This window comes from Ceratotherium simum, unplaced genomic scaffold, assembly GCF_057802395.1.
Source record: "Ceratotherium simum simum isolate JZ-2026a unplaced genomic scaffold, ASM5780239v1 HiC_scaffold_48, whole genome shotgun sequence".
Classification (NCBI taxonomy): domain Eukaryota; kingdom Metazoa; phylum Chordata; class Mammalia; order Perissodactyla; family Rhinocerotidae; genus Ceratotherium; species Ceratotherium simum.
Genome location: NW_028261264.1, coordinates 306,898 through 318,291, shown reverse-complemented (window position 1 = coordinate 318,291; position 11,394 = coordinate 306,898).

The window sequence follows — 11,394 nt, the reverse complement described above, 5'->3', positions numbered from 1 at the left end:
ACCAGACAAGCTTCCCTTTCCCTGGAGTTCCCTTTCCCGCCGCCTCCCACCTGGCAGGCCCCAGGCCATCCTGTCACATCCCGTCTGCATCTCCTCTGCTTTGGGGCAATGTCCCACACTCCCTGGGCAGTTCTGACACTTCTCTGGGCTCATATCCCCGCTGCCCAATTCTCTGGGCAGGCGACCCCTTGCCGGGGGGAGCTCCTCCGGGAGGGACTGCAGTTCCCCGGCTGCGATCCTTCCAGGCGCTCACTTCCGGGGCAGCACAGAGCAGGAGCTCAGCGCACGATGGTGAAACGAAAAGACCTGCAAAGATGGCGTGTAAATAATTTTTAATAAGTTGAAGCACATTAAAAATGCATTAGGAAAGCTGACTATTTAAAGGAATTCCCCAGGGAATCATTCTTTAAAAACGAGAGCCTCTTCTCAATGGGAATAATCACTCCCTAATTCACACCGTGCCCGTGTTTGAATCTTCATTGACAATATTGCCTCTCTTAATAAAAAGAACGTCTTACAAGGACATTCTTTGTTGCCAGAAACTTTATTCCCAGGGGCAGCAATAATGCCAATGAATGCTTAGGCCAGAAAATACAAGGAAATATTAACTAAAATTATGTCAAGTGTCCAAGAAACTGTGAAGTACATTTCTAGGCGTCTTTGCTGGAGGTAAGGAGTTGAGGCTGGGCCAGAACCAGCTACATGATATGTAGGGCTTAGTGCAGAATGAAAATGCAGGCCCCTGTTCAAAAATGATTAAGAATTTCAAGGCAGCAACAGCAGAGCGTTAAACCAAGCACGAGGCTTGGCTGAGCACTGGACATTTGTAGCTGCCCAGGTCTCACACCCATGAAGCTGGCCCTAGATGAGACCAGGGAGATAGTTCGTAAGCTTTCCTTCAGGGCTCCGCAGAGGGGAGTCCTGGCTTAGCTGGGAGGCTGACTGTAGGGCAGGATTCTCTGGCTCTCAATGCTAGATTGTGGATGATGATGAATGTCAGTGGCATTGAGATGAGAGTGGGGTCCTAGTGGACCCAAGTACTTGGGGAACATTTTGTGATGACTCTCAATTGATTCTCCAAAATCAATTTTCCTGGACCTGTACAGGAAAAGAGCGTATCAGACACTGCCCAGAATCTTCGTGGGCACCAACTGGCAATTAATAAATAGGTCAGCAACTCCTCTCTACCCATTATTCTAAATCTTCATGGATAAACCACTATACCTCTCATCCGCCCGTGGATTTTGTAATGCATCTTTTAATGACATTGTTTCTATAGACAGGGGCCCTGCAAAAATATTCGCCTGAGGCCCCATACACCCTGGGGGCCACCCTGCGCTGAGACCTGGGTGAGCTAGACGGCTCTCAGATGCTGACTGCCATCAGCCTGGGCCGCCTCTGTGGCCCATCAGGCTGAAGTCCAGTCAGAGTCCCTCAGTCTAATTCTATTCACATCACCCCGCTTCTAAGGCACTGCATTTGAAATGTATCCTCCCCACTAGAAGAAGCAGGATTTGCCTTTATTTGCTGACAACACCTTTTCCAACGGCGATTTGTTCCCGCTATGGGACATCCACTGTGTGAGATGAGGGTCACTACTCTGAGGAGCTGGTGCTCTGAAACCAGAAAGGAACCCAGTGCTTGTAGTGGAGGGCAGTAAGTGGTGGAGGTGTGTGCGGGGGAAACGGGAGGGTCCAGCAGCCTGGACCTGAGCAGGAAGAGAGGCGGCCAGAGTCTAGTCTCAGAGATATGGGGGGGCTTCCCGTGGCACGTGGCTGAGCTGAGTTTAGAAGGATGAACAGGGTGAGTGAGAGCAAGTGTGGGAGGCGTGAGCCAGGGCTGAGATGGGGTAGACAGAATAATGGTCTCAAAGATCTCCACGTCCTAATCCCTGGAATCTGTGAATGTGACCTCACATGCAAAAGGCACTCTGCAGATGTGATTAAGTCAAGGACCTTGAGATGCAAAGATGATCCTGGATTATCCAGCTGGGCCCAATTTCATGGTGAGGGTCTTTATAAGATGGAGGCAGAGAGGAAGGGATGTGATGATGGAGGCAGAGATGGGAGTAATGCAGTTTGAAGATGGAGGAAGGGGCCACAAGGGATACAGGCAGCCACTAGAAGCTGAAAAAGACAAAGAGACAGATTCTCCCCAGAGCCCCCAAAGGAACCAGCCCTGTCAACCCTCGTCTCTGCCCAGAGAGACTGATTTCAGACTTGACCTCCGGAACTGTAAGGGAATACATTCGTGTTGTTTAAGCCACTGTTTTTGATACTTTATTACAGCAGCCATAGGAAACTAATCCACAAGAGGACCCCCAGATCTGGGGTCGGGAGAGACCCAGGCTGTGTGGGCTCTCCCTGGTTTTCAGGGTCACTCCAGCAGCCCCTCACCTCTCGATCACCGGCCTCTGCCTTTGCAAATGGAAGAGACCCTTCCATCCCAAGGTGGCCCCTCCCTGGAATTCCAATGGGGAGCTGACCTGCTGCCCTCTCTATTGCAGATACGGAAAGTGTAGAAACATTTCCTGGCTCAGGTTCCTGTTTTCTTATCCTCTAACTCTGCCCAAGCGCTAACGCAAGGCTCTCCACCCCTGCCCAGTCCTTCTCACCACTGACCTGTCATCACCTAAAGGGCCCTTCTGCCTCCCGAGTGGGTCGCGGCTCAGTCCACACCCAGTATGACTGCCCGGAGTTAGCCACGTCTGCCCAAGACCGCCGACCCCAACCCCAAGGAGTCAGGGTCAACCACATAAGACCACCCTCACCTCTGACACCAGCTGCAAGTTCAGGGGTTCCCCAAACCACCCTCAGTTTTGATAATTCACCAGAAGGCCTCACAGAACTCACTGGAAGCTGTTATACACATGGTTATGGTTCACACAGGGAAAGGATACGGATTGAAACCAGCCAAAGGAAGAGGCTCATGGGGCAGAGTCCAGGAAAGTTCCAAACTCAAAGCTTCCATTGTCCCCAGGACGTATTACCCTCCCAGCATCGATGTGTGACAATGCACATGGAGTGCTGCCAACCCGGGAAGCTCAACCAAGCTTCGGTGCTGAGAGTTTTTATTACATTACAAATCACGTGGGCTTCATTACACAGCCATGACCGATTGATCGAACTCAGTCTCCAGCACCCCCTGCCCGGCCGTTGGGCCGATGCCATGTGGTCTTAGGCGTCCCCCGTGAGTTGCCTCATTAGCATAAACTGCCAGGTGTGGTCTAATGGAAACCCCGGGGATAATGAAGACACTCCTCTCATTCCCGGGAATTCCTAGGATTTAGAGGTAATCTCCCAGGAGCCCAGGACAGAAGCTGGACCGCTCTCTGGACAAGGTCAAATTCTTTAGTACACAATGACCTTGGGCCACTCACTTAACCTCTCCAGGATGCAGTTTCCTCATCTATTCAGCAGGGATCAGATCCAACCATCAGTATGGTCCTTCCAGTTCTAGAATTCCATCATTCCATATGCCATTGTTCCTGACGCCCTTTATTGAATCATAACTGAGACCTCAGAGCCGTCATTTTATCAGCACAGTGGAGTTATTTCCCCTCAAGGCATGAGGTGATGCTCGGGACATGGGGCTCGACTGCCATGCTCCTTCCGGCCCACCGTTCTCAGGGGACTGCCTGACTCTCTCCCTCTCAATGGGGCCAGTCATTAAAAAAGGAGGCAGCAACACTTAGGAACTCAGATGTTTCACCGTGTGCCTCCTTTTCCCGTCATTTATGAAAAGGATAACAACTAAGGGAGAGCCCTTCTGTAGCCACACTTCTTGGAGGCTTCTCTGGGGAATTGCTTGATGGTTCTTTCTGTGCTTCCTGATTTCACACCATCTTATTTATAACAAAAAGCTTTCTTCTTAAAAAAAAAAGGTTTTGATGAGACAACTGTCAATTTAAAAAATTTAATCAATGCATATCTTAGTTATACCCTGTTAGCTATTTATCCACTAAAACCAACTCGTTTGCATTACATTCTAAATCTTTATTCAGTTAAAGATTATAATAAATTTGTGCTCTTGCCCTACGTCTGTTCTTCTTTTTTTTGTGTGTGTGAGGAAGATCAGCCCTGAGCTAACATCCCTGCTAATCCTCCTCTTTTTGCTGAGGAAGACCAGCCCTGAGCTAATGTCTATTGCCAATCCTCCTCCTTTTTTTTCCCCCCCAAAGCCCCAGTAGACAGCTGTATGTCATAGTTGCACATCCTTCTAGTTGCTGTATGTGGGACGTGGCCTCAGCATGGCCAGAGAAGCGGTGCGTCGGTGCGCGCCCAGGATCCGAACCCCGGCCGCCAGCAGCGAAGCGCGCACTTAACCGCTAAGCCACCAGGCCAGCCCCCTTACATCTGTTCTTACCACTACTTTTCGTAAACTTCTATTTCCTGACATGCGGGTTCCTGCAAACCATATATCCCAGTTAGACCCAGACAGAATCAGGGAACCTGTCCCACTGAACAGCCAGCTTCCAACCAGGTGCTCCCCACCCCTCAAATTCCAATAAAAGATGTCTACATTCTGCTCAGCTAAGATACGGTGCAGGAATGAGAATGTATGTATCCAACCATTCACTCAACGAGCCTTTTTTGAGGGTTGACCATGGCCGTGGGACAGGCAGTGTGCTGGGAGTCCCTGGGGTTGTCTCAAAGTCGCTTCTGGTGCTTACCTAGTTCTTTAGTTCAGCAGACGCTGTGGGATCAGGCAGAGGAGCGCCAGCTCGAGACTCAGGGCAAAAGAGCCAAAGCATGTCTAGGAGTTTCTTTAAATAGTGTCCTAAATGTTAAGATTTTAATATTATTTAATATTTATATATTTATAATATGTATTAATATATAATACACAATATAATATATTAAATATAAATACTTGTAAATAAATGTTTACAATATGTTGATAAATTCATTACACTTAATATTTTTATATTGCTTTCAGGGCTGTCGTGCTTGGCTGCTAGGATTTTGTCTGAATTTGGGGAAGGGAAATGACCATCTGTTCCCAAACCTCTGTCTACGGCAAAGACCTCCCTCGCCTGAACTTCCCAAGTATCAGGCTGTGGGGATGTCCCCCCAGCAGAAGCAAACCAAATGTGTCTGAAACAGAATCCCCCCCTTCTCCAAAGCCCCCTCCTCCGCCTGCATTTGAGGTCAGGGTGAATGGCCACCACCCAAACTGGTCAGAGGCCCCGGGCCGTCCCTGAGCTGGCTCTCACCCCCACAGACAATTGATTCCCAGGTCCCACTGCAAAATGGGTCTTCACGTGTCTGCTGCTACCTGGAGTGCTTCTCACCTGGATAACTCCTTTGGCCTTGCGGCCCCCAGCCTTGCCTCCTTTCAGCTCATTCACCACTCAGCAGCAAATTTGAACATGTCCCTCCCCAGCTCAAACTCATCAGCCCCAGGATGGAGAGCTTCCGTGAACTGGCGCCTTCCTCTCCCAGCCTCATAGGTGACTCCAGCCGTATTGAACACCAGCAATCCCTCATATTCCGCAAGCTTATGCTCACACTCACCACTGGGCCTTTGCATAGGCTTCTCTCCCACACCCTCCTCCCTGCCCACCTGATGGCTGTGGCTTCTATTCTACAATTGCCAACTGAAGGGTGACTTAGTTGTAGAACACAGAGATGTGGGAAGGCCAGCAGACCCAGGAACTGAATCCACAACGGGTGCTGCAAGAGCTGTAAACACCTGTGACATCAAGGCAAGTGGGACAAGCAGGTGGCCAGAAGGGGCGTCTTGTGTTGGCAGAAGCTGTTGGGATGCCAGCTGTTGTTCCTGGCCGGCCTCCTCTGTCTGCTGATCCGGGCCTGACAGCAGTGTGTCCCCTGCCAGGCACACTCCTTTTCCCTGCCGCCCCTGAGCGTAGGTCTCGGGCTGCCTGGGTCTAGCCTGTCCCCAACTGGCCATCACCCTTCCTCCTCCCTGCCCCCCCCCAGCAAGCACAGACAGCCCCATCCCCTCCCGCATCCTGCACAGCACCAGGGGGAAATGGACCAACCTCCCCCTTCTAAGAACCCCACCGCTGTCCTCATCTCCCCTTGGAGGGTGGGTGTCTTCACCTGCAAAGCCAGTGGGGTGGGGGACGAGATCAAGGCCCTTCCTGGATCTGATCTCCTTGAATCAGAGCCTCACTGGGGAATGAAGGAAGGGAGGGCAGGCAGGCCGGGGTCAAATCCTAGGTCAAATCTGACCAGCTGTGTGGCCTTAAGTAAGTTGTCTAACCTCTCTGAGATATACATCCCTAATATCTGTCTGTCTATCTTTCTGTCTCTGTCTCTCTGTCTCTGTCTCTCTTTCTCAGTGGGGATAATAATTCCCGGCTTGCAGAGGTTCTCTGGGAAGCTGAGAGAATGGATGTGAAGTGTCTAGTACGTACCGGTACTAACTAAACAGCCCCTGTAATTACAATCATTATAAGAATTCTGAGCTATTTCAACTCCACAGTTAAAGGGGGACGTTTTTAAAGTTCAAAGCCATGTAAGGTAAATCAGGTACAATCCACACCGCCACCGTCTCCCAGAGTGAACTCTTTGCCCTGAAAGCGTGATCGATGGAGATTATTAACTTGCAGAGGGAAATAAGTTTCAAAGACCGGCGAAAGCACATCTAGTCTTAATTAGGTGCCATTCTTCTCTGTTCACCCGGAAAGAACTAGCTTCTGGGTGTGCAGGGCAGGGGTCAATTGCAAGGGGGAAAATAGCTTAGAGGATTCCTGCAGGTTAGGATAAGGGAGAGACTATAAATGGGAAAAGGCATCACGAGAAAACACTGTTCTACCCCCAGGGAGAATGTTCCGCCGTGCCAGCGTCTTCCTCCCAAGTCACCTGTGTTCAGAGTCTCCTCTACACAGGACATCAGCGTGTTTCAGACCCAATAAAATGCTTCACAAGGTGCTCAGTTTGCAAGCCCTAGTGTCGCCCGTCGACTGGCACCCGAGACAACGGCACTGTGCTCTGCGCTTGGGCTGCCAAGTGAGCAGCCGGAATGGCAGCCGGTTTGCTCCACGTGGCGCTGCTCAGAGCACCAGCCGATGGAGACCACGGGCTCATCAACAACGGCCTGCTGTGGGGAGGGCTCTGTGTCCCTTTCACCGATTTCTGGCTCCTCTGCTTTCCTGCGGGAACTCGGCGGGGGGGTGTCCCAGGGAGACGGATCTGGACTCGGGAGACCCTTTTCTCTGTGTTCCAGTCCTGCCTCCACCAACACCTGCTGTGTGACTTTCGGAAAGTCCCTCGACTTCTCTATGACTTGGTTTCTTCATCTGTAAAATGGGTGTGACAAGCATATTTGCACTATCTCCCTCTGGAGCTTGTCGTACAGGACAATAGATGTGCAAGTGTTGGGTGCAGATAGAATTAATCATTATCGCTGTTCCCTCGTGTCTTCTTGTGCCCGCCCCCCCTCAGCTAAAAAAAGCTTCCTGCCCAGGAACGTACTGTGGGAAAGTTGATGTTGGGGAAGGTCCAGGAACTGTGATGTCACAGAAGGCAATTGAAGAGGATGTTCCAGGGCCACCATGTCCATGGTCCCCGTTATTCCTCCCCTGGCTTCCAGCTCCCAGACTCCCTGTCCCCGCTGCTCCCTGGCCCTCCTGCCTGGTCTGAGCCTCTCCTCTCTGCTGGACTGGCCCCCATGTGACCTCACCTTGAACTGCCCTGAACAGTCCCTGAGCTCCACGTGCAGCCGTCAACCCCCTTGTCACTTCCCCTGGACTCCCCAGTGGGCATCTCAGGTTCACATCACAGCCTCGCTCCCTCTCCCCAGACTGCCCCTCCACAGTCCGCCCTCGACCTGGTTGTTGAGGGCAAAGCCCCAGCCAGGCGGCCTGACTCCTCTCCCACCCCATGCAGTCCATCTCCCTTCTAATGGGACCGCCTCCAGATTTCCAGGGGCTGGCCAGGCTCCCTCCTCGAGCCTCCTCAGGGAGGTCTCCCCAGCCCCCAGTCAAGCCGGCCTGTCTCCCCTCCCACCATGCATCACTCTGTTGAAGCCCCAGAGACCAGCACCGCCCAAGGCCCAGGATTCGTTCACACCCTTGGGAATGGAAGCCCCCCCCGACCCCCGGGTCAGGGGTCTGGCAGGGGCCCTGTGAGGACCATAGGCTCTCCGTAGCTATTTGTTGAGTGAATGACTGGTGTGGAATCCAAGGTCCTGTAGGACCTGCCCAGCCTCTCTGTCATCCCCCCTCCCCCGGCTCTCCACCACGCTCCCTGAGATTGGCCCCTAAACTGAGAGATCTCTGGAAACATCCTCCTCATTGTCTTTATTCATCCCGCACGCTCTGCCTCTGATATTCTCCATCTTTCTTTCCTGTTTGATCAACTCGGGGGCATTCTTCCATACCAACTCCATGTCCATCTTCTCGGGCCACCTTCGTGGCCTCTCAGGGAGGGGACGCCCATCCTTCTTGGCGCTCGGGCACATCTATGCCTCCCTCTCAGGGCTTCTCCCGCTGCCCTGTCGTTGCTCTCTTGCGGGTCAGTCGGCCACACCAGGCTGTGGACCTCAGGCACGGTGCCTCTTGCCCTGTGTCTGCAGCCCCTGGCCCAGACCTCAATATCATCCAGGGATCAGAGAGGGTCTCTCCAGGGGAGTGGCATTTAAATTGAGATTTGAAATATGAGAAGACAGGAAGAGAAGTTCTGAGCAAAAGGACCGAAGAGGCCCCGAAGTGAAGCTGAGAGTGGGAGTTGGGCAAGGAAAGATATTTGGGATGGTGGAGCGTGGGGTGGGAGGGGACGGGGCTGGAGACAGAGGGAGAGGTGGCCGGCATCCTGAGGGTGGTGACAGCCATTGTGGGACAGACGCTCGCTGTGTTCTGGGGGAGAAGTGCGCTCAGAGCATCAGAGGACGTGGGGAGGGACCAGTGCGGTTCCAGGTCTCACAAGCATATACGGCCATGCTACGGGGCTGGTTTTCAAGCAGGCAAGAGACTGCCTTCCGAGTCCAGGATTTGGAGATTCTACAAGTCCAGACCACTTTACACACCTGGCTGTGACCCAGACTCCTCCCTGGGCAACCCCCGTGTAGGAAGCAGTAGAAGAGTCCCAGGGAGCATTCACTGGATTGAGGGGCTTTGGGGGCTTCCAGAGCAAGTCTCAGAGAACTCTGGGGCCTGTGCACCCCACTGTGCTACACTGGTCCGGCGGGGGGCTCTGTTTGAAGGGTTTAAGAGTAACATCAGAAACGTTTCCTTAACCTGAAACTAGACCTAAAATCCCCCAGAGGTTCTCGCCCCTATGTCTCCCTGTGGGTCTCAGTACGTCTAAATGGCACTTTATCTCCCCTTTCTCTCCCTGCGACCCATCCACCACCTCACACCACAGAGGCCTGAGTCCTTGAATTAAGACCAGTGACTTTGGGGGAAGAAGAAAAAGACCAGTGTCTTTGCCAGGTTTAAAAGGAAGTGAAATTAGTTTTTAAATAACAGTTATAGGTTTTATAAAGATCATCCACTGAAGTACATAGCACACATTAGTTCTCTCAGCTTCTGGGAGGATAAAGACACCACCAGGGCTGCTGCTTTGCCAGTTGCCCGAGAGAGAAGTGAAGGGAGAGCAAAGGACGGCCACACGCCTCGTTCGGCATAAAATGCAGGGAGCAAGCGAGCTGGCCCCAACATTCTGGATGCACCGAGAGGCAGGTGGTGTGCAGGGCCTCTGGATTCAGACCTTCCTGTGGTCCACTTGAGCTGATCAGTTGCTCAGGATGCAAAGGTCCTCGGACGGCCACTGGATGAGATGCTGCTGGCCACGTGGGAGATGTTAGATGCCGTGGGTGAGGGGCCCTGAGTCTGGTGTTAAGCACCTATCCAACCTCCTGGCTCCCTAACAACCAATTCTCCCCTCCTCCCTAATTCGCCAGGTGTCCGTGCCTTCTCCCTACCATCCCAAAACGCTCATTCCTCTTCCCTTCTCCTCCTGCCCAGCCAACCAACCCATGCCTGCCTTTTAAGACCCAGGTCACACACAGGTCACTTGCATCGGTGGCAGGTCCCCACCTTCCTGTGTCCACCCAGGACTTAGGGAGGGAAGGGACGATGGTGACCGGTCACTGCACATGGTTAATTCCCATAGATCCTGAGCAAAGGGAGGTACTTGGGGTGAATTGCCAGTCACCCCATGGACCAATCTGCTGTGGAGGCAGGTCACACAACACATTCATGGGGCCTGGGGACCATCCTGTGTGTCAGGGTCACCACCAAGGGAATCCCTGTGACCCAGGTGGGCCACCCAATCTACAAATGCACAAATGCACGAAGCCACCACCCAGCCAAGAGCTTGGATTAGCGCACTTATGGACTTGTTCCCAGTACCTTTGCACAAAGGCACACACAGATTTACACAAGTGAGCACGTGGGGGGATTTATATGTGCACTTATACGTCATGCAGGTAAAGTTTCTTGTCTAGCTCTGAAATCTCCACTGCATCTTCAATGCATAATCAAGATGTGCGGTGACCCACAATATTTTCTTTGCAACCCTTAGACCTTCACACTAGCCATTACCTGAAGCTTGTAGCAATGTGAACACCTGTGATTTTCCTCAGCGGATCCTAGCCACTGGCAGACGCACAGATCCCAATAAGGAAAGGAGTCCAAGCTATCCAGGTCCACTAGAGTCTCTCAGGGCTGGTCTGCGCCTGGCCATAACCCACTTTGTCATGTAGAATGTCTCCCAGTGACCCACTGGACACACCGGCCATCCAGTGGAGGAGGCTTGCCCAACGTCTAGTCTGCATGTGCCAAGTGCTGACTAAGGATTATTCACAACAGTCGTGATAGTGACCACCTTCTGTAAAGATTTCCTCTGTCCCAGCAACACTACACAGATGCAGAGATGATCCCATTGACGACGAGGAACTCGAGCACCAGAGAGGTTTAGTAACTACCCAAGGAGACACAGCTCATGAGAGAATGGCAAAGCCAGGAGTGAAATTTTGGTGTCTCCAGACTCGATCTCTCTGCTCTGCTGCCCTTTTCATCACGACTCAAGACACTCCACTGTGGGGGAGGGAGGGAGAGGAAGAGAGAGAGAAGAGGAATATAATTAAAACCACATAGATGGGGGGGCGGTGTAAGAAGGATGCTTCACAGTGAGTAGACATGGTAAAACAGTGGAAATACTCTGTAGATGCGTCCAGGCAGGAAAATAAAACTAGCAGAAACAGGTCTCCTTATCTCCTAAAGAAATTCTTTGGGCTCTCCCCCCGCCAGGGAAATTCAGACAAAGAAATAAAAGACAAAAATCCAGGAAGACACGTGCGGCTGAATTCATCATTGTGTCATCCCGGAAGCTGAGGAAATGCCATCTTTATATGCCTGATTTATAAACTGTGGTTTTCATTAACCAAAGAAAAACACACTGAGATCAGAAATGGTGCCTACGA